Source organism: Sorex fumeus, unplaced genomic scaffold, assembly GCF_029834395.1.
Source record: "Sorex fumeus unplaced genomic scaffold, SorFum_2.1 ptg000056l, whole genome shotgun sequence".
Classification (NCBI taxonomy): Eukaryota; Metazoa; Chordata; class Mammalia; order Eulipotyphla; family Soricidae; genus Sorex; species Sorex fumeus.
This window is the reverse complement of record NW_026606113.1, coordinates 2903510-2928380: the sequence shown is the minus strand read 5'-3', so window position 1 is coordinate 2928380 and position 24871 is coordinate 2903510.

Below are 24871 nucleotides of genomic sequence, written 5' to 3'. Positions count from 1 at the left end.
TGAATTTCAGATTTGCCGTCAATGAATGGAACATTCTGTGGAGGAGATACCAATTGTTTCTGAAGTTTGGGTTATGTGGACAGGAAAATGGAGCTGAAGAGGGTTGAGTGGATAGCAAATTGAACAGCACGGCTGAGAGTATGAGCAGGCCACTTTAAACCAGCATTGGCTTACTTGGATATTTACCAGTGGTGTCACGAAAACCTGCCGGGAGTGGAGATTCAGATGAATTCCAGATTCGCTGTGAATGAATGGAACATTCTGTAGTGGAGATAACAATGATTTCTCCAGTCTCTGTGGTGTGGACAGGAAAATGTAGAGCTGGCCAGGGTTGAGTGGATAACCAATTGAACAGCACCACTGCGCTTGTGAAGAAAACACTTAAAACATTGGGTTACTTGGACATTCAACAGTGGTGTAACGAAAACCTGCCGGGAGTGGAGGTTCAGAGGAATTCCAGATTCGCAGTGAATGAATGGAACATTCTCTAGTGGAGATTCCAACGATTTCTGAAGGCTGGGTCGTGTGGAAGGAAAATCAAGAACTAATCAGGATTTAGTGGAAAGCCAATTGTATAGCATGGCTGCGAGTGTGAACATGCAGCTGAAAACCAGCATTGGGTTACTTGGACATTCATCAGTGGTGTAAGGAAAACCTGCATGGAGTGGAGAGTCAGTTGAATTCCACATTCGCAGTGAATGAATGGAACATTCTGTAGAGGAGATTCCAATGATTTCTGAAGCCTGTGTTGTGTGGACAGGAAAATGAAGAGCTGACCAGGCTTGAATCGATAGCCAAGTAAACAGCAGGGCTGCGAATATGAACAGGCCGCTGAAAACCAGCATTGGGTTACTTGGACATTCAACAGTGGTGTAATGAAAACCTGCGTGGAGTTGAGAGTCAGATGAATTCCAGATTCGCAGTGAATGAATGGAACATTCTGTAGTGGAGATAACAAAGATTTCTGAAGGCTGGTAGTGTGGTGGGACAATGAAGAGCTGAACAGGGTGGAGTGAATTGTCAATTAAACAGCACGGCTGCGAGTATGAACAGGCCTCTGAAAACCAGCATTGGCTTACTTGGACATTCACAAGTGGTGTAATGTTAACCAGGCGGGAGTGGAGAATCAGATAAACTCCAGACTCGCAGTGAATGAATGGAACATTCTGTAGTGGAGATTGCAATGATTTCTGAAATCTGGATTGTGGGGACACGAAAATGAAGAGCTGACCAGTGTTGAGCGGATAGCCTGTAAAAAGCCTCGGCTTCGAATGTGAACAGACCACTGAAAACCAGTATTGCATTACTTCGACTTTCAGCAGTGGTGTAACGAAAGCCTGCGTGGAGTGCAGATTCAGATGAATTCCAGATTCCCAGTGAATGAATGGAACATCCTGTAGTGGAGATTACAATGATTTCTGAAGGCTGGGTTGTGTGCACAGGAAAATGAGGAGCAAAACAGGTTGAGTGGATAGCCAATTGAACAGCACGACTGCGAACATGAACAGGCCTCTGAAAACCAGCATTGTTTTACTTGGACATTCACAAGTGGTGTAAGATAAATCTGCAGGTAGTGGAGATTCAGTTGAATTCCAGATTCGCAGTGAATGAATGGAACATTCTGTACTGGAGATTGCAATGATTTCTCAAGTCTGGATTGTTTGGACATGAAAATGAAGAGCTGACCACAGTTGTGTGGATACCCAGTAAAAAGCAGGGCTTAGAGTGTGAACAGACCGCTGAAAACCAGCATTGTGTTACTTGGACATTCATAAGTGGTGTAATGAAAGCCTACCTGGAGTGCAGATTCAGATGAATTCCAGATTGGCAGTGAATGAATGGAACATTCTGTACTGGCGATTCCAATGATTTCTGAAGTCTGATATTGTGGAAAAGAAAATGAAAGGCTGACCAGGTTTGAGTGGATAGACAATTGAACAGCACACTGCGAGTGTGAAAAGGCGGCTGAAAACCAGCATTGGATTACTTGGTCATTCACCAGTGCTGTAATGAAAACCTGCCTGGAGCGGAGAGTCAGATGAATTGCAGAATCGCAGTGAATGAATGGAACAGTCTGTAGTGGAGAGCCCAATGATTTCTGAAGGCTGGTTTGTGTGGAGAGGAAAATGAAGAGCTGACCAATATTGAGTGGATAGCCCATTGAACAGCACTTCTGCGAGTTGAACATGCCTCTGAAAACCAGTATTGAGTTACTTGGACATTCACCAGTGGCGTAACGAAAACCTGCCAGGAGTGGAGGTTCAGAGGAATTCCAGATTCGCAGTGAATGAATGGAACATTCTCTAGTGGTGATTCCAATGATTTCTGAAGGCTGGGTTTTGTGGACACGAAAATGTAGAGCTGAACAGGGTGGAGTGGATAGCCAAATGAACAGCACGTCTCTTAGTATGAACAGGCCACTGAAAACCAGCATTGGCTTACTTGGACATTCACAAGTGGTGTAACGATAACCCGCCGGGAGTTGAGAGTCAGATGAATTTAAGATTCGCAGTGAATGAACGGAACATTCTGTGGAGGAGATACCAATTATTTCTGAAGGTTGGGTTATGAGGACAGGAAAATGTAGAGCTGAATAGGGTTGGGTGGATAGCAAATTGAACAGCACGGCTGAGTGTGTTAGCAGGCGGCTTAAAACCAGCATTGTCTTCCTTGGACATTTACCAGTGGTGTCACGAAAACCTTCCAGGAGTGGAGACTCTGATGAATTCCAGATTCGCGTGATTGAATGGAACATTCTGTAGTGGTGATTGCCAACATTTAGGAATCTGGATAGTCTGGACAGGATATTGAAGAGCTGACCGATATTGAGTGGATAGCCAATGAACAGCACGGTTTCGAGTGTGAACAGACCACTAAGAAGCAGCATTGCATTACTTGGACATTCATCAGTGGTGTAACGAAAGCCTTCCTGGAATGCAGATTCAGAGTATTTCCAGATTCACAGTGAATGAATGGAAATTTCTGTAGTAGAGATTCCAATGATTTCTGAACGCTGGGTTGTGTGGACAGGAAAATGAAGAGCTGACTAGGTTTGACTGGATTGCCAATTGAACAGCAAGGCTGTGAGTGTGAACAGCCGCTGAAAACCAGCATTGGATTACCTGGTCATTCACCAGTGTTGTTAGGAAAATCTGCCTGGTGTGGAGAGTCAGAGGAATTCCAGATTCGCAGGGAACGAATGGAACATTCTGAAGTGGAGATAAGAATGATTTCTGAAGGCTCGGTGTGTGGAAGGAAAATCAAGAGCTAACCAGCGTTCACTGGATAGCCAATTGAACAGCACGGCTGCGAGTGTTAACACGCAGCTGAAACCAGCCTTGGGTTGCTTGGACATTCACCAGTGGTGAAACGAAAACCTGCTGGGAGTGGAGAACAAGATGAATTCAAGATTCGCCTGAATGAATGAAACATTCTGTAGTGTAGATTGCAATGGTTTCTGAGGTTTGTATTGTCTGAACTGGAAAAAGAAGAACTCACCAGTGTTGAGTCGCTAGACCGTGAACAGCACGGGTTCGAGTGTGAATAGACCGCTGAAAACCATCATTGCGTTACTTGAACATTCAGCAGTGGTGCAATGAAAACCTGCCGGGAGTGGAGATTCAGATGAATTCCAGATTCGCAGTGAATGAATGGAACATTCTCTAGTGGTGATTCCAATGATTTCTGAAGGCTGGGTTTTGTGGACACGAAAATGTAGAGCTGAACAGGGTGGAATGGATAGCCAAATGAACAGCACGTCTCGTAGTAAGAACAGGCCACTGAAAACCAGCTTTGGCTTAATTGGACATTCACAAGTGGTGTAACGAAAACCTGACGGGAGTTGAGAATTAGATGAATTTCAGATTTGCCGTCAATGAATGGAACATTCTGTGGAGGAGATACCAATTGTTTCTGAAGTTTGGGTTATGTGGACAGGAAAATGGAGCTGAAGAGGGTTGAGTGGATAGCAAATTGAACAGCACGGCTGAGAGTATGAGCAGGCCACTTTAAACCAGCATTGGCTTACTTGGATATTTACCAGTGGTGTCACGAAAACCTGCCGGGAGTGGAGATTCAGATGAATTCCAGATTCGCTGTGAATGAATGGAACATTCTGTAGTGGAGATAACAATGATTTCTCCAGTCTCTGTGGTGTGGACAGGAAAATGTAGAGCTGGCCAGGGTTGAGTGGATAACCAATTGAACAGCACCACTGCGCTTGTGAAGAAAACACTTAAAACATTGGGTTACTTGGACATTCAACAGTGGTGTAACGAAAACCTGCCGGGAGTGGAGGTTCAGAGGAATTCCAGATTCGCAGTGAATGAATGGAACATTCTCTAGTGGAGATTCCAACGATTTCTGAAGGCTGGGTCGTGTGGAAGGAAAATCAAGAACTAATCAGGATTTAGTGGAAAGCCAATTGTATAGCATGGCTGCGAGTGTGAACATGCAGCTGAAAACCAGCATTGGGTTACTTGGACATTCATCAGTGGTGTAAGGAAAACCTGCATGGAGTGGAGAGTCAGTTGAATTCCACATTCGCAGTGAATGAATGGAACATTCTGTAGAGGAGATTCCAATGATTTCTGAAGCCTGTGTTGTGTGGACAGGAAAATGAAGAGCTGACCAGGCTTGAATCGATAGCCAAGTAAACAGCAGGGCTGCGAATATGAACAGGCCGCTGAAAACCAGCATTGGGTTACTTGGACATTCAACAGTGGTGTAATGAAAACCTGCGTGGAGTTGAGAGTCAGATGAATTCCAGATTCGCAGTGAATGAATGGAACATTCTGTAGTGGAGATAACAAAGATTTCTGAAGGCTGGTAGTGTGGTGGGACAATGAAGAGCTGAACAGGGTGGAGTGAATTGTCAATTAAACAGCACGGCTGCGAGTATGAACAGGCCTCTGAAAGCCAGCATTGGCTTACTTGGACATTCACAAGTGGTGTAATGTTAACCAGGCGGGAGTGGAGAATCAGATAAACTCCAGACTCGCAGTGAATGAATGGAACATTCTGTAGTGGAGATTGCAATGATTTCTGAAATCTGGATTGTGGGGACACGAAAATGAAGAGCTGACCAGTGTTGAGCGGATAGCCTGTAAAAAGCCTCGGCTTCGAATGTGAACAGACCACTGAAAACCAGTATTGCATTACTTCGACTTTCAGCAGTGGTGTAACGAAAGCCTGCGTGGAGTGCAGATTCAGATGAATTCCAGATTCCCAGTGAATGAATGGAACATCCTGTAGTGGAGATTACAATGATTTCTGAAGGCTGGGTTGTGTGCACAGGAAAATGAGGAGCAAAACAGGTTGAGTGGATAGCCAATTGAACAGCACGACTGCGAACATGAACAGGCCTCTGAAAACCAGCATTGTTTTACTTGGACATTCACAAGTGGTGTAAGATAAATCTGCAGGTAGTGGAGATTCAGTTGAATTCCAGATTCGCAGTGAATGAATGGAACATTCTGTACTGGAGATTGCAATGATTTCTCAAGTCTGGATTGTTTGGACATGAAAATGAAGAGCTGACCACAGTTGTGTGGATACCCAGTAAAAAGCAGGGCTTAGAGTGTGAACAGACCGCTGAAAACCAGCATTGTGTTACTTGGACATTCATAAGTGGTGTAATGAAAGCCTACCTGGAGTGCAGATTCAGATGAATTCCAGATTGGCAGTGAATGAATGGAACATTCTGTACTGGCGATTCCAATGATTTCTGAAGTCTGATATTGTGGAAAAGAAAATGAAAGGCTGACCAGGTTTGAGTGGATAGACAATTGAACAGCACACTGCGAGTGTGAAAAGGCGGCTGAAAACCAGCATTGGATTACTTGGTCATTCACCAGTGCTGTAATGAAAACCTGCCTGGAGCGGAGAGTCAGATGAATTGCAGAATCGCAGTGAATGAATGGAACAGTCTGTAGTGGAGAGCCCAATGATTTCTGAAGGCTGGTTTGTGTGGAGAGGAAAATGAAGAGCTGACCAATATTGAGTGGATAGCCCATTGAACAGCACTTCTGCGAGTTGAACATGCCTCTGAAAACCAGTATTGAGTTACTTGGACATTCACCAGTGGCGTAACGAAAACCTGCCAGGAGTGGAGGTTCAGATGAATTCCAGATTCGCAGTGAATGAATGGAACATTCTCTAGTGGTGATTCCAATGATTTCTGAAGGCTGGGTTTTGTGGACACGAAAATGTAGAGCTGAACAGGGTGGAGTGGATAGCCAAATGAACAGCACGTATCTTAGTATGAACAGGCCACTGAAAACCAGCATTGGCTTACTTGGACATTCACAAGTGGTGTAACGATAACCCGCCGGGAGTTGAGAGTCAGATGAATTTAAGATTCGCAGTGAATGAACGGAACATTCTGTGGAGGAGATACCAATTATTTCTGAAGGTTGGGTTATGAGGACAGGAAAATGTAGAGCTGAATAGGGTTGGGTGGATAGCAAATTGAACAGCACGGCTGAGTGTGTTAGCAGGCGGCTTAAAACCAGCATTGTCTTCCTTGGACATTTACCAGTGGTGTCACGAAAACCTTCCAGGAGTGGAGACTCTGATGAATTCCAGATTCGCGTGATTGAATGGAACATTCTGTAGTGGTGATTGCCAACATTTAGGAATCTGGATAGTCTGGACAGGATATTGAAGAGCTGACCGATATTGAGTGGATAGCCAATGAACAGCACGGTTTCGAGTGTGAACAGACCACTAAGAAGCAGCATTGCATTACTTGGACATTCATCAGTGGTGTAACGAAAGCCTTCCTGGAATGCAGATTCAGAGTATTTCCAGATTCACAGTGAATGAATGGAAATTTCTGTAGTAGAGATTCCAATGATTTCTGAACGCTGGGTTGTGTGGACAGGAAAATGAAGAGCTGACTAGGTTTGACTGGATTGCCAATTGAACAGCAAGGCTGTGAGTGTGAACAGCCGCTGAAAACCAGCATTGGATTACCTGGTCATTCACCAGTGTTGTTAGGAAAATCTGCCTGGTGTGGAGAGTCAGAGGAATTCCAGATTCGCAGGGAACGAATGGAACATTCTGAAGTGGAGATAAGAATGATTTCTGAAGGCTCGGTGTGTGGAAGGAAAATCAAGAGCTAACCAGCGTTCACTGGATAGCCAATTGAACAGCACGGCTGCGAGTGTTAACACGCAGCTGAAACCAGCCTTGGGTTGCTTGGACATTCACCAGTGGTGAAACGAAAACCTGCTGGGAGTGGAGAACAAGATGAATTCAAGATTCGCCTGAATGAATGAAACATTCTGTAGTGTAGATTGCAATGGTTTCTGAGGTTTGTATTGTCTGAACTGGAAAAAGAAGAACTCACCAGTGTTGAGTCGCTAGACCGTGAACAGCACGGGTTCGAGTGTGAATAGACCGCTGAAAACCATCATTGCGTTACTTGAACATTCAGCAGTGGTGCAATGAAAACCTGCCGGGAGTGGAGATTCAGATGAATTCCAGATTCGCAGTGAATGAATGGAACATTCTCTAGTGGTGATTCCAATGATTTCTGAAGGCTGGGTTTTGTGGACACGAAAATGTAGAGCTGAACAGGGTGGAATGGACAGCCAAATGAACAGCACGTCTCGTAGTAAGAACAGGCCACTGAAAACCAGCTTTGGCTTAATTGGACATTCACAAGTGGTGTAACGAAAACCTGACGGGAGTTGAGAATTAGATGAATTTCAGAATTGCCGTCAATGAATGGAACATTCTGTGGAGGAGATACCAATTGTTTCTGAAGTTTGGGTTATGTGGACAGGAAAATGGAGCTGAAGAGGGTTGAGTGGATAGCAAATTGAACAGCACGGCTGAGAGTATGAGCAGGCCACTTAAAACCAGCATTGGCTTACTTGGATATTTACCAGTGGTGTCACGAAAACCTGCCGGGAGTGGAGATTCAGATGAATTCCAGATTCGCTGTGAATGAATGGAACATTCTGTAGTGGAGATAACAATGATTTCTCCAGTCTCTGTGGTGTGGACAGGAAAATGTAGAGCTGGCCAGGTTTGAGTGGATAGCCAATTGAACAGCACCACTGCGCTTGTGAAGAAAACACTTAAAACATTGGGTTACTTGGACATTCAACAGTGGTGTAACGAAAACCTGCCGGGAGTGGAGGTTCAGAGGAATTCCAGATTCGCAGTGAATGAATGGAACATACTCTAGTGGAGATTCCAACGATTTCTGAAGGCTGGGTCGTGTGGAAGGAAAATCAAGAACTAATCAGGATTTAGTGGAAAGCCAATTGTATAGCATGGCTGCGAGTGTGAACATGCAGCTGAAAACCAGCATTGGGTTACTTGGACATTCATCAGTGGTGTAAGGAAAACCTGCATGGAGTGGAGAGTCAGTTGAATTCCACATTCGCAGTGAATGAATGGAACATTCTGTAGAGGAGATTCCAATGATTTCTGAAGCCTGTGTTGTGTGGACAGGAAAATGAAGAGCTGACCAGGCTTGAATCGATAGCCAAGTAAACAGCAGGGCTGCGAATATGAACAGGCCGCTGAAAACCAGCATTGGGTTACTTGGACATTCAACAGTGGTGTAATGAAAACCTGCGTGGAGTTGAGAGTCAGATGAATTCCAGATTCGCAGTGAATGAATGGAACATTCTGTAGTGGAGATAACAAAGATTTCTGAAGGCTGGTAGTGTGGTGGGACAATGAAGAGCTGAACAGGGTGGAGTGAATTGTCAATTAAACAGCACGGCTGCGAGTATGAACAGGCCTCTGAAAGCCAGCATTGGCTTACTTGGACATTCACAAGTGGTGTAATGTTAACCAGGCGGGAGTGGAGAATCAGATAAACTCCAGACTCGCAGTGAATGAATGGAACATTCTGTAGTGGAGATTGCAATGATTTCTGAAATCTGGATTGTGGGGACACGAAAATGAAGAGCTGACCAGTGTTGAGTGGATAGCCTGTAAAAAGCCTCGGCTTCGAATGTGAACAGACCACTGAAAACCAGTATTGCATTACTTCGACTTTCAGCAGTGGTGTAACGAAAGCCTGCGTGGAGTGCAGATTCAGATGAATTCCAGATTCCCAGTGAATGAATGGAACATCCTGTAGTGGAGATTACAATGATTTCTGAAGGCTGGGTTGTGTGCACAGGAAAATGAGGAGCAAAACAGGTTGAGTGGATAGCCAATTGAACAGCACGACTGCGAACATGAACAGGCCTCTGAAAACCAGCATTGTTTTACTTGGACATTCACAAGTGGTGTAAGATAAATCTGCAGGTAGTGGAGATTCAGTTGAATTCCAGATTCGCAGTGAATGAATGGAACATTCTGTACTGGAGATTGCAATGATTTCTCAAGTCTGGATTGTTTGGACATGAAAATGAAGAGCTGACCACAGTTGTGTGGATACCCAGTAAAAAGCAGGGCTTAGAGTGTGAACAGACCGCTGAAAACCAGCATTGTGTTACTTGGACATTCATAAGTGGTGTAATGAAAGCCTACCTGGAGTGCAGATTCAGATGAATTCCAGATTGGCAGTGAATGAATGCAACATTCTGTACTGGCGATTCCAATGATTTCTGAAGTCTGATATTGTGGAAAAGAAAATGAAAGGCTGACCAGGTTTGAGTGGATAGACAATTGAACAGCACACTGCGAGTGTGAAAAGGCGGCTGAAAACCAGCATTGGATTACTTGGTCATTCACCAGTGCTGTAATGAAAACCTGCCTGGAGCGGAGAGTCAGATGAATTGCAGAATCGCAGTGAATGAATGGAACAGTCTGTAGTGGAGAGCCCAATGATTTCTGAAGGCTGGTTTGTGTGGAGAGGAAAATGAAGAGCTGACCAATATTGAGTGGATAGCCCATTGAACAGCACTTCTGCGAGTTGAACATGCCTCTGAAAACCAGTATTGAGTTACTTGGACATTCACCAGTGGCGTAACGAAAACCTGCCAGGAGTGGAGGTTCAGATGAATTCCAGATTCGCAGTGAATGAATGGAACATTCTCTAGTGGTGATTCCAATGATTTCTGAAGGCTGGGTTTTGTGGACACGAAAATGTAGAGCTGAACAGGGTGGAGTGGATAGCCAAATGAACAGCACGTATCTTAGTATGAACAGGCCACTGAAAACCAGCATTGGCTTACTTGGACATTCACAAGTGGTGTAACGATAACCCGCCGGGAGTTGAGAGTCAGATGAATTTAAGATTCGCAGTGAATGAACGGAACATTCTGTGGAGGAGATACCAATTATTTCTGAAGGTTGGGTTATGAGGACAGGAAAATGTAGAGCTGAATAGGGTTGGGTGGATAGCAAATTGAACAGCACGGCTGAGTGTGTTAGCAGGCGGCTTAAAACCAGCATTGTCTTCCTTGGACATTTACCAGTGGTGTCACGAAAACCTTCCAGGAGTGGAGACTCTGATGAATTCCAGATTCGCGTGATTGAATGGAACATTCTGTAGTGGTGATTGCCAACATTTAGGAATCTGGATAGTCTGGACAGGATATTGAAGAGCTGACCGATATTGAGTGGATAGCCAATGAACAGCACGGTTTCGAGTGTGAACAGACCACTAAGAAGCAGCATTGCATTACTTGGACATTCATCAGTGGTGTAACGAAAGCCTTCCTGGAATGCAGATTCAGATTATTTCCAGATTCACAGTGAATGAATGGAAATTTCTGTAGTAGAGATTCCAATGATTTCTGAACGCTGGGTTGTGTGGACAGGAAAATGAAGAGCTGACTAGGTTTGACTGGATTGCCAATTGAACAGCAAGGCTGTGAGTGTGAACAGCCGCTGAAAACCAGCATTGGATTACCTGGTCATTCACCAGTGTTGTTAGGAAAATCTGCCTGGTGTGGAGAGTCAGAGGAATTCCAGATTCGCAGGGAACGAATGGAACATTCTGAAGTGGAGATAAGAATGATTTCTGAAGGCTCGGTGTGTGGAAGGAAAATCAAGAGCTAACCAGCGTTCACTGGATAGCCAATTGAACAGCACGGCTGCGAGTGTTAACACGCAGCTGAAACCAGCCTTGGGTTGCTTGGACATTCACCAGTGGTGAAACGAAAACCTGCTGGGAGTGGAGAACAAGATGAATTCAAGATTCGCCTGAATGAATGAAACATTCTGTAGTGTAGATTGCAATGGTTTCTGAGGTTTGTATTGTCTGAACTGGAAAAAGAAGAACTCACCAGTGTTGAGTCGCTAGACCGTGAACAGCACGGGTTCGAGTGTGAATAGACCGCTGAAAACCATCATTGCGTTACTTGAACATTCAGCAGTGGTGCAATGAAAACCTGCCGGGAGTGGAGATTCAGATGAATTCCAGATTCGCAGTGAATGAATGGAACATTCTCTAGTGGTGATTCCAATGATTTCTGAAGGCTGGGTTTTGTGGACACGAAAATGTAGAGCTGAACAGGGTGGAATGGACAGCCAAATGAACAGCACGTCTCGTAGTAAGAACAGGCCACTGAAAACCAGCTTTGGCTTAATTGGACATTCACAAGTGGTGTAACGAAAACCTGACGGGAGTTGAGAATTAGATGAATTTCAGAATTGCCGTCAATGAATGGAACATTCTGTGGAGGAGATACCAATTGTTTCTGAAGTTTGGGTTATGTGGACAGGAAAATGGAGCTGAAGAGGGTTGAGTGGATAGCAAATTGAACAGCACGGCTGAGAGTATGAGCAGGCCACTTAAAACCAGCATTGGCTTACTTGGATATTTACCAGTGGTGTCACGAAAACCTGCCGGGAGTGGAGATTCAGATGAATTCCAGATTCGCTGTGAATGAATGGAACATTCTGTAGTGGAGATAACAATGATTTCTCCAGTCTCTGTGGTGTGGACAGGAAAATGTAGAGCTGGCCAGGTTTGAGTGGATAGCCAATTGAACAGCACCACTGCGCTTGTGAAGAAAACACTTAAAACATTGGGTTACTTGGACATTCAACAGTGGTGTAACGAAAACCTGCCGGGAGTGGAGGTTCAGAGGAATTCCAGATTCGCAGTGAATGAATGGAACATACTCTAGTGGAGATTCCAACGATTTCTGAAGGCTGGGTCGTGTGGAAGGAAAATCAAGAACTAATCAGGATTTAGTGGAAAGCCAATTGTATAGCATGGCTGCGAGTGTGAACATGCAGCTGAAAACCAGCATTGGGTTACTTGGACATTCATCAGTGGTGTAAGGAAAACCTGCATGGAGTGGAGAGTCAGTTGAATTCCACATTCGCAGTGAATGAATGGAACATTCTGTAGAGGAGATTCCAATGATTTCTGAAGCCTGTGTTGTGTGGACAGGAAAATGAAGAGCTGACCAGGCTTGAATCGATAGCCAAGTAAACAGCAGGGCTGCGAATATGAACAGGCCGCTGAAAACCAGCATTGGGTTACTTGGACATTCAACAGTGGTGTAATGAAAACCTGCGTGGAGTTGAGAGTCAGATGAATTCCAGATTCGCAGTGAATGAATGGAACATTCTGTAGTGGAGATAACAAAGATTTCTGAAGGCTGGTAGTGTGGTGGGACAATGAAGAGCTGAACAGGGTGGAGTGAATTGTCAATTAAACAGCACGGCTGCGAGTATGAACAGGCCTCTGAAAGCCAGCATTGGCTTACTTGGACATTCACAAGTGGTGTAATGTTAACCAGGCGGGAGTGGAGAATCAGATAAACTCCAGACTCGCAGTGAATGAATGGAACATTCTGTAGTGGAGATTGCAATGATTTCTGAAATCTGGATTGTGGGGACACGAAAATGAAGAGCTGACCAGTGTTGAGTGGATAGCCTGTAAAAAGCCTCGGCTTCGAATGTGAACAGACCACTGAAAACCAGTATTGCATTACTTCGACTTTCAGCAGTGGTGTAACGAAAGCCTGCGTGGAGTGCAGATTCAGATGAATTCCAGATTCCCAGTGAATGAATGGAACATCCTGTAGTGGAGATTACAATGATTTCTGAAGGCTGGGTTGTGTGCACAGGAAAATGTGGAGCAAAACAGGTTGAGTGGATAGCCAATTGAACAGCACGACTGCGAACATGAACAGGCCTCTGAAAACCAGCATTGTTTTACTTGGACATTCACAAGTGGTGTAAGATAAATCTGCAGGTAGTGGAGATTCAGTTGAATTCCAGATTCGCAGTGAATGAATGGAACATTCTGTACTGGAGATTGCAATGATTTCTCAAGTCTGGATTGTTTGGACATGAAAATGAAGAGCTGACCACAGTTGTGTGGATACCCAGTAAAAAGCAGGGCTTAGAGTGTGAACAGACCGCTGAAAACCAGCATTGTGTTACTTGGACATTCATAAGTGGTGTAATGAAAGCCTACCTGGAGTGCAGATTCAGATGAATTCCAGATTGGCAGTGAATGAATGGAACATTCTGTACTGGCGATTCCAATGATTTCTGAAGTCTGATATTGTGGAAAAGAAAATGAAAGGCTGACCAGGTTTGAGTGGATAGACAATTGAACAGCACACTGCGAGTGTGAAAAGGCGGCTGAAAACCAGCATTGGATTACTTGGTCATTCACCAGTGCTGTAATGAAAACCTGCCTGGAGCGGAGAGTCAGATGAATTGCAGAATCGCAGTGAATGAATGGAACAGTCTGTAGTGGAGAGCCCAATGATTTCTGAAGGCTGGTTTGTGTGGAGAGGAAAATGAAGAGCTGACCAATATTGAGTGGATAGCCCATTGAACAGCACTTCTGCGAGTTGAACATGCCTCTGAAAACCAGTATTGAGTTACTTGGACATTCACCAGTGGCGTAACGAAAACCTGCCAGGAGTGGAGGTTCAGATGAATTCCAGATTCGCAGTGAATGAATGGAACATTCTCTAGTGGTGATTCCAATGATTTCTGAAGGCTGGGTTTTGTGGACACGAAAATGTAGAGCTGAACAGGGTGGAGTGGATAGCCAAATGAACAGCACGTATCTTAGTATGAACAGGCCACTGAAAACCAGCATTGGCTTACTTGGACATTCACAAGTGGTGTAACGATAACCCGCCGGGAGTTGAGAGTCAGATGAATTTAAGATTCGCAGTGAATGAACGGAACATTCTGTGGAGGAGATACCAATTATTTCTGAAGGTTGGGTTATGAGGACAGGAAAATGTAGAGCTGAATAGGGTTGGGTGGATAGCAAATTGAACAGCACGGCTGAGTGTGTTAGCAGGCGGCTTAAAACCAGCATTGTCTTCCTTGGACATTTACCAGTGGTGTCACGAAAACCTTCCAGGAGTGGAGACTCTGATGAATTCCAGATTCGCGTGATTGAATGGAACATTCTGTAGTGGTGATTGCCAACATTTAGGAATCTGGATAGTCTGGACAGGATATTGAAGAGCTGACCGATATTGAGTGGATAGCCAATGAACAGCACGGTTTCGAGTGTGAACAGACCACTAAGAAGCAGCATTGCATTACTTGGACATTCATCAGTGGTGTAACGAAAGCCTTCCTGGAATGCAGATTCAGAGTATTTCCAGATTCACAGTGAATGAATGGAAATTTCTGTAGTAGAGATTCCAATGATTTCTGAACGCTGGGTTGTGTGGACAGGAAAATGAAGAGCTGACTAGGTTTGACTGGATTGCCAATTGAACAGCAAGGCTGTGAGTGTGAACAGCCGCTGAAAACCAGCATTGGATTACCTGGTCATTCACCAGTGTTGTTAGGAAAATCTGCCTGGTGTGGAGAGTCAGAGGAATTCCAGATTCGCAGGGAACGAATGGAACATTCTGAAGTGGAGATAAGAATGATTTCTGAAGGCTCGGTGTGTGGAAGGAAAATCAAGAGCTAACCAGCGTTCACTGGATAGCCAATTGAACAGCACGGCTGCGAGTGTTAACACGCAGCTGAAACCAGCCTTGGGTTGCTTGGACATTCACCAGTGGTGAAACGAAAACCTGCTGGGAGTGGAGAACAAGATGAATTCAAGATTCGCCTGAATGAATGAAACATTCTGTAGTGTAGATTGCAATGGTTTCTGAGGTTTGTATTGTCTGAACTGGAAAAAGAAGAACTCACCAGTGTTGAGTCGCTAGACCGTGAACAGCACGGGTTCGAGTGTGAATAGACCGCTGAAAACCATCATTGCGTTACTTGAACATTCAGCAGTGGTGCAATGAAAACCTGCCGGGAGTGGAGATTCAGATGAATTCCAGATTCGCAGTGAATGAATGGAACATTCTCTAGTGGTGATTCCAATGATTTCTGAAGGCTGGGTTTTGTGGACACGAAAATGTAGAGCTGAACAGGGTGGAATGGACAGCCAAATGAACAGCACGTCTCGTAGTAAGAACAGGCCACTGAAAACCAGCTTTGGCTTAATTGGACATTCACAAGTGGTGTAACGAAAACCTGACGGGAGTTGAGAATTAGATGAATTTCAGAATTGCCGTCAATGAATGGAACATTCTGTGGAGGAGATACCAATTGTTTCTGAAGTTTGGGTTATGTGGACAGGAAAATGGAGCTGAAGAGGGTTGAGTGGATAGCAAATTGAACAGCACGGCTGAGAGTATGAGCAGGCCACTTAAAACCAGCATTGGCTTACTTGGATATTTACCAGTGGTGTCACGAAAACCTGCCGGGAGTGGAGATTCAGATGAATTCCAGATTCGCTGTGAATGAATGGAACATTCTGTAGTGGAGATAACAATGATTTCTCCAGTCTCTGTGGTGTGGACAGGAAAATGTAGAGCTGGCCAGGTTTGAGTGGATAGCCAATTGAACAGCACCACTGCGCTTGTGAAGAAAACACTTAAAACATTGGGTTACTTGGACATTCAACAGTGGTGTAACGAAAACCTGCCGGGAGTGGAGGTTCAGAGGAATTCCAGATTCGCAGTGAATGAATGGAACATACTCTAGTGGAGATTCCAACGATTTCTGAAGGCTGGGTCGTGTGGAAGGAAAATCAAGAACTAATCAGGATTTAGTGGAAAGCCAATTGTATAGCATGGCTGCGAGTGTGAACATGCAGCTGAAAACCAGCATTGGGTTACTTGGACATTCATCAGTGGTGTAAGGAAAACCTGCATGGAGTGGAGAGTCAGTTGAATTCCACATTCGCAGTGAATGAATGGAACATTCTGTAGAGGAGATTCCAATGATTTCTGAAGCCTGTGTTGTGTGGACAGGAAAATGAAGAGCTGACCAGGCTTGAATCGATAGCCAAGTAAACAGCAGGGCTGCGAATATGAACAGGCCGCTGAAAACCAGCATTGGGTTACTTGGACATTCAACAGTGGTGTAATGAAAACCTGCGTGGAGTTGAGAGTCAGATGAATTCCAGATTCGCAGTGAATGAATGGAACATTCTGTAGTGGAGATAACAAAGATTTCTGAAGGCTGGTAGTGTGGTGGGACAATGAAGAGCTGAACAGGGTGGAGTGAATTGTCAATTAAACAGCACGGCTGCGAGTATGAACAGGCCTCTGAAAGCCAGCATTGGCTTACTTGGACATTCACAAGTGGTGTAATGTTAACCAGGCGGGAGTGGAGAATCAGATAAACTCCAGACTCGCAGTGAATGAATGGAACATTCTGTAGTGGAGATTGCAATGATTTCTGAAATCTGGATTGTGGGGACACGAAAATGAAGAGCTGACCAGTGTTGAGTGGATAGCCTGTAAAAAGCCTCGGCTTCGAATGTGAACAGACCACTGAAAACCAGTATTGCATTACTTCGACTTTCAGCAGTGGTGTAACGAAAGCCTGCGTGGAGTGCAGATTCAGATGAATTCCAGATTCCCAGTGAATGAATGGAACATCCTGTAGTGGAGATTACAATGATTTCTGAAGGCTGGGTTGTGTGCACAGGAAAATGAGGAGCAAAACAGGTTGAGTGGATAGCCAATTGAACAGCACGACTGCGAACATGAACAGGCCTCTGAAAACCAGCATTGTTTTACTTGGACATTCACAAGTGGTGTAAGATAAATCTGCAGGTAGTGGAGATTCAGTTGAATTCCAGATTCGCAGTGAATGAATGGAACATTCTGTACTGGAGATTGCAATGATTTCTCAAGTCTGGATTGTTTGGACATGAAAATGAAGAGCTGACCACAGTTGTGTGGATACCCAGTAAAAAGCAGGGCTTAGAGTGTGAACAGACCGCTGAAAACCAGCATTGTGTTACTTGGACATTCATAAGTGGTGTAATGAAAGCCTACCTGGAGTGCAGATTCAGATGAATTCCAGATTGGCAGTGAATGAATGCAACATTCTGTACTGGCGATTCCAATGATTTCTGAAGTCTGATATTGTGGAAAAGAAAATGAAAGGCTGACCAGGTTTGAGTGGATAGACAATTGAACAGCACACTGCGAGTGTGAAAAGGCGGCTGAAAACCAGCATTGGATTACTTGGTCATTCACCAGTGCTGTAATGAAAACCTGCCTGGAGCGGAGAGTCAGATGAATTGCAGAATCGCAGTGAATGAATGGAACAGTCTGTAGTGGAGAGCCCAATGATTTCTGAAGGCTGGTTTGTGTGGAGAGGAAAATGAAGAGCTGACCAATATTGAGTGGATAGCCCATTGAACAGCACTTCTGCGAGTTGAACATGCCTCTGAAAACCAGTATTGAGTTACTTGGACATTCACCAGTGGCGTAACGAAAACCTGCCAGGAGTGGAGGTTCAGATGAATTCCAGATTCGCAGTGAATGAATGGAACATTCTCTAGTGGTGATTCCAATGATTTCTGAAGGCTGGGTTTTGTGGACACGAAAATGTAGAGCTGAACAGGGTGGAGTGGATAGCCAAATGAACAGCACGTATCTTAGTATGAACAGGCCACTGAAAACCAGCATTGGCTTACTTGGACATTCACAAGTGGTGTAACGATAACCCGCCGGGAGTTGAGAGTCAGATGAATTTAAGATTCGCAGTGAATGAACGGAACATTCTGTGGAGGAGATACCAATTATTTCTGAAGGTTGGGTTATGAGGACAGGAAAATGTAGAGCTGAATAGGGTTGGGTGGATAGCAAATTGAACAGCACGGCTGAGTGTGTTAGCAGGCGGCTTAAAACCAGCATTGTCTTCCTTGGACATTTACCAGTGGTGTCACGAAAACCTTCCAGGAGTGGAGACTCTGATGAATTCCAGATTCGCGTGATTGAATGGAACATTCTGTAGTGGTGATTGCCAACATTTAGGAATCTGGATAGTCTGGACAGGATATTGAAGAGCTGACCGATATTGAGTGGATAGCCAATGAACAGCACGGTTTCGAGTGTGAACAGACCACTAAGAAGCAGCATTGCATTACTTGGACATTCATCAGTGGTGTAACGAAAGCCTTCCTGGAATGCAGATTCAGATTATTTCCAGATTCACAGTGAATGAATGGAAATTTCTGTAGTAGAGATTCCAATGATTTCTGAACGCTGGGTTGTGTGGACAGGAAAATGAAGAGCTGACTAGGTTTGACTGGATTGCCAATTGAACAGCAAGGCTGTGAGTGTGAACAGCCGCTGAAAACCAGCATTGGATTACCTGGTCATTCACCAGTGTTGTTAGGAAAATCTGCCTGGTGTGGAGAGTCAGAGGAATTCCAGATTCGCAGGGAACGAATGGAACATTCTGAAGTGGAGATAAGAATGATTTCTGAAGGCTCGGTGTGTGGAAGGAAAATCAAGAGCTAACCAGCGTTCACTGGATAGCCAATTGAACAGCACGGCTGCGAGTGTTAACACGCAGCTGAAACCAGCCTTGGGTTGCTTGGACATTCACCAGTGGTGAAACGAAAACCTGCTGGGAGTGGAGAACAAGATGAATTCAAGATTCGCCTGAATGAATGAAACATTCTGTAGTGTAGATTGCAATGGTTTCTGAGGTTTGTATTGTCTGAACTGGAAAAAGAAGAACTCACCAGTGTTGAGTCGCTAGACCGTGAACAGCACGGGTTCGAGTGTGAATAGACCGCTGAAAACCATCATTGCGTTACTTGAACATTCAGCAGTGGTGCAATGAAAACCTGCCGGGAGTGGAGATTCAGATGAATTCCAGATTCGCAGTGAATGAATGGAACATTCTCTAGTGGTGATTCCAATGATTTCTGAAGGCTGGGTTTTGTGGACACGAAAATGTAGAGCTGAACAGGGTGGAATGGACAGCCAAATGAACAGCACGTCTCGTAGTAAGAACAGGCCACTGAAAACCAGCTTTGGCTTAATTGGACATTCACAAGTGGTGTAACGAAAACCTGACGGGAGTTGAGAATTAGATGAATTTCAGAATTGCCGTCAATGAATGGAACATTCTGTGGAGGAGATACCAATTGTTTCTGAAGTTTGGGTTATGTGGACAGGAAAATGGAGCTGAAGAGGGTTGAGTGGATAGCAAATTGAACAGCACGGCTGAGAGTATGAGCAGGCCACTTAAAACCAGCATTGGCTTACTTGGATATTTACCAGTGGTGTCACGAAAACCTGCCGGGAGTGGAGATTCAGATGAATTCCAGATTCGCTGTGAATGAATGGAACATTCTGTAGTGGAGATAACAATGATTTCTCCAGTCTCTGTGGTGTGGACAGGAAAATGTAGAGCTGGCCAGGTTTGAGTGGATAGCCAATTGAACAGCACCACTGCGCTTGTGAAGAAAACACTTAAAACATTGGGTTACTTGGACATTCAACAGTGGTGTAACGAAAACCTGCCGGGAGTGGAGGTTCAGAGGAATTCCAGATTCGCAGTGAATGAATGGAACATACTCTAGTGGAGATTCCAACGATTTCTGAAGGCTGGGTCGTGTGGAAGGAAAATCAAGAACTAATCAGGATTTAGTGGAAAGCCAATTGTATAGCATGGCTGCGAGTGTGAACATGCAGCTGAAAACCAGCATTGGGTTACTTGGACATTCATCAGTGGTGTAAGGAAAACCTGCATGGAGTGGAGAGTCAGTTGAATTCCACATTCGCAGTGAATGAATGGAACATTCTGTAGAGGAGATTCCAATGATTTCTGAAGCCTGTGTTGTGTGGACAGGAAAATGAAGAGCTGACCAGGCTTGAATCGATAGCCAAGTAAACAGCAGGGCTGCGAATATGAACAGGCCGCTGAAAACCAGCATTGGGTTACTTGGACATTCAACAGTGGTGTAATGAAAACCTGCGTGGAGTTGAGAGTCAGATGAATTCCAGATTCGCAGTGAATGAATGGAACATTCTGTAGTGGAGATAACAAAGATTTCTGAAGGCTGGTAGTGTGGTGGGACAATGAAGAGCTGAACAGGGTGGAGTGAATTGTCAATTAAACAGCACGGCTGCGAGTATGAACAGGCCTCTGAAAGCCAGCATTGGCTTACTTGGACATTCACAAGTGGTGTAATGTTAACCAGGCGGGAGTGGAGAATCAGATAAACTCCAGACTCGCAGTGAATGAATGGAACATTCTGTAGTGGAGATTGCAATGATTTCTGAAATCTGGATTGTGGGGACACGAAAATGAAGAGCTGACCAGTGTTGAGTGGATAGCCTGTAAAAAGCCTCGGCTTCGAATGTGAACAGACCACTGAAAACCAGTATTGCATTACTTCGACTTTCAGCAGTGGTGTAACGAAAGCCTGCGTGGAGTGCAGATTCAGATGAATTCCAGATTCCCAGTGAATGAATGGAACATCCTGTAGTGGAGATTACAATGATTTCTGAAGGCTGGGTTGTGTGCACAGGAAAATGAGGAGCAAAACAGGTTGAGTGGATAGCCAATTGAACAGCACGACTGCGAACATGAACAGGCCTCTGAAAACCAGCATTGTTTTACTTGGACATTCACAAGTGGTGTAAGATAAATCTGCAGGTAGTGGAGATTCAGTTGAATTCCAGATTCGCAGTGAATGAATGGAACATTCTGTACTGGAGATTGCAATGATTTCTCAAGTCTGGATTGTTTGGACATGAAAATGAAGAGCTGACCACAGTTGTGTGGATACCCAGTAAAAAGCAGGGCTTAGAGTGTGAACAGACCGCTGAAAACCAGCATTGTGTTACTTGGACATTCATAAGTGGTGTAATGAAAGCCTACCTGGAGTGCAGATTCAGATGAATTCCAGATTGGCAGTGAATGAATGCAACATTCTGTACTGGCGATTCCAATGATTTCTGAAGTCTGATATTGTGGAAAAGAAAATGAAAGGCTGACCAGGTTTGAGTGGATAGACAATTGAACAGCACACTGCGAGTGTGAAAAGGCGGCTGAAAACCAGCATTGGATTACTTGGTCATTCACCAGTGCTGTAATGAAAACCTGCCTGGAGCGGAGAGTCAGATGAATTGCAGAATCGCAGTGAATGAATGGAACAGTCTGTAGTGGAGAGCCCAATGATTTCTGAAGGCTGGTTTGTGTGGAGAGGAAAATGAAGAGCTGACCAATATTGAGTGGATAGCCCATTGAACAGCACTTCTGCGAGTTGAACATGCCTCTGAAAACCAGTATTGAGTTACTTGGACATTCACCAGTGGCGTAACGAAAACCTGCCAGGAGTGGAGGTTCAGATGAATTCCAGATTCGCAGTGAATGAATGGAACATTCTCTAGTGGTGATTCCAATGATTTCTGAAGGCTGGGTTTTGTGGACACGAAAATGTAGAGCTGAACAGGGTGGAGTGGATAGCCAAATGAACAGCACGTATCTTAGTATGAACAGGCCACTGAAAACCAGCATTGGCTTACTTGGACATTCACAAGTGGTGTAACGATAACCCGCCGGGAGTTGAGAGTCAGATGAATTTAAGATTCGCAGTGAATGAACGGAACATTCTGTGGAGGAGATACCAATTATTTCTGAAGGTTGGGTTATGAGGACAGGAAAATGTAGAGCTGAATAGGGTTGGGTGGATAGCAAATTGAACAGCACGGCTGAGTGTGTTAGCAGGCGGCTTAAAACCAGCATTGTCTTCCTTGGACATTTACCAGTGGTGTCACGAAAACCTTCCAGGAGTGGAGACTCTGATGAATTCCAGATTCGCGTGATTGAATGGAACATTCTGTAGTGGTGATTGCCAACATTTAGGAATCTGGATAGTCTGGACAGGATATTGAAGAGCTGACCGATATTGAGTGGATAGCCAATGAACAGCACGGTTTCGAGTGTGAACAGACCACTAAGAAGCAGCATTGCATTACTTGGACATTCATCAGTGGTGTAACGAAAGCCTTCCTGGAATGCAGATTCAGATTATTTCCAGATTCACAGTGAATGAATGGAAATTTCTGTAGTAGAGATTCCAATGATTTCTGAACGCTGGGTTGTGTGGACAGGAAAATGAAGAGCTGACTAGGTTTGACTGGATTGCCAATTGAACAGCAAGGCTGTGAGTGTGAACAGCCGCTGAAAACCAGCATTGGATTACCTGGTCATTCACCAGTGTTGTTAGGAAAATCTGCCTGGTGTGGAGAGTCAGAGGAATTCCAGATTCGCAGGGAACGAATGGAACATTCTGAAGTGGAGATAAGAATGATTTCTGAAGGCTCGGTGTGTGGAAGGAAAATCAAGAGCTAACCAGCGTTCACTGGATAGCCAATTGAACAGCACGGCTGCGAGTGTTAACACGCAGCTGAAACCAGCCTTGGGTTGCTTGGACATTCACCAGTGGTGAAACGAAAACCTGCTGGGAGTGGAGAACAAGATGAATTCAAGATTCGCCTGAATGAATGAAACATTCTGTAGTGTAGATTGCAATGGTTTCTGAGGTTTGTATTGTCTGAACTGGAAAAAGAAGAACTCACCAGTGTTGAGTCGCTAGACCGTGAACAGCACGGGTTCGAGTGTGAATAGACCGCTGAAAACCATCATTGCGTTACTTGAACATTCAGCAGTGGTGCAATGAAAACCTGCCGGGAGTGGAGATTCAGATGAATTCCAGATTCGCAGTGAATGAATGGAACATTCTCTAGTGGTGATTCCAATGATTTCTGAAGGCTGGGTTTTGTGGACACGAAAATGTAGAGCTGAACAGGGTGGAATGGACAGCCAAATGAACAGCACGTCTCGTAGTAAGAACAGGCCACTGAAAACCAGCTTTGGCTTAATTGGACATTCACAAGTGGTGTAACGAAAACCTGACGGGAGTTGAGAATTAGATGAATTTCAGAATTGCCGTCAATGAATGGAACATTCTGTGGAGGAGATACCAATTGTTTCTGAAGTTTGGGTTATGTGGACAGGAAAATGGAGCTGAAGAGGGTTGAGTGGATAGCAAATTGAACAGCACGGCTGAGAGTATGAGCAGGCCACTTAAAACCAGCATTGGCTTACTTGGATATTTACCAGTGGTGTCACGAAAACCTGCCGGGAGTGGAGATTCAGATGAATTCCAGATTCGCTGTGAATGAATGGAACATTCTGTAGTGGAGATAACAATGATTTCTCCAGTCTCTGTGGTGTGGACAGGAAAATGTAGAGCTGGCCAGGTTTGAGTGGATAGCCAATTGAACAGCACCACTGCGCTTGTGAAGAAAACACTTAAAACATTGGGTTACTTGGACATTCAACAGTGGTGTAACGAAAACCTGCCGGGAGTGGAGGTTCAGAGGAATTCCAGATTCGCAGTGAATGAATGGAACATACTCTAGTGGAGATTCCAACGATTTCTGAAGGCTGGGTCGTGTGGAAGGAAAATCAAGAACTAATCAGGATTTAGTGGAAAGCCAATTGTATAGCATGGCTGCGAGTGTGAACATGCAGCTGAAAACCAGCATTGGGTTACTTGGACATTCATCAGTGGTGTAAGGAAAACCTGCATGGAGTGGAGAGTCAGTTGAATTCCACATTCGCAGTGAATGAATGGAACATTCTGTAGAGGAGATTCCAATGATTTCTGAAGCCTGTGTTGTGTGGACAGGAAAATGAAGAGCTGACCAGGCTTGAATCGATAGCCAAGTAAACAGCAGGGCTGCGAATATGAACAGGCCGCTGAAAACCAGCATTGGGTTACTTGGACATTCAACAGTGGTGTAATGAAAACCTGCGTGGAGTTGAGAGTCAGATGAATTCCAGATTCGCAGTGAATGAATGGAACATTCTGTAGTGGAGATAACAAAGATTTCTGAAGGCTGGTAGTGTGGTGGGACAATGAAGAGCTGAACAGGGTGGAGTGAATTGTCAATTAAACAGCACGGCTGCGAGTATGAACAGGCCTCTGAAAGCCAGCATTGGCTTACTTGGACATTCACAAGTGGTGTAATGTTAACCAGGCGGGAGTGGAGAATCAGATAAACTCCAGACTCGCAGTGAATGAATGGAACATTCTGTAGTGGAGATTGCAATGATTTCTGAAATCTGGATTGTGGGGACACGAAAATGAAGAGCTGACCAGTGTTGAGTGGATAGCCTGTAAAAAGCCTCGGCTTCGAATGTGAACAGACCACTGAAAACCAGTATTGCATTACTTCGACTTTCAGCAGTGGTGTAACGAAAGCCTGCGTGGAGTGCAGATTCAGATGAATTCCAGATTCCCAGTGAATGAATGGAACATCCTGTAGTGGAGATTACAATGATTTCTGAAGGCTGGGTTGTGTGCACAGGAAAATGAGGAGCAAAACAGGTTGAGTGGATAGCCAATTGAACAGCACGACTGCGAACATGAACAGGCCTCTGAAAACCAGCATTGTTTTACTTGGACATTCACAAGTGGTGTAAGATAAATCTGCAGGTAGTGGAGATTCAGTTGAATTCCAGATTCGCAGTGAATGAATGGAACATTCTGTACTGGAGATTGCAATGATTTCTCAAGTCTGGATTGTTTGGACATGAAAATGAAGAGCTGACCACAGTTGTGTGGATACCCAGTAAAAAGCAGGGCTTAGAGTGTGAACAGACCGCTGAAAACCAGCAT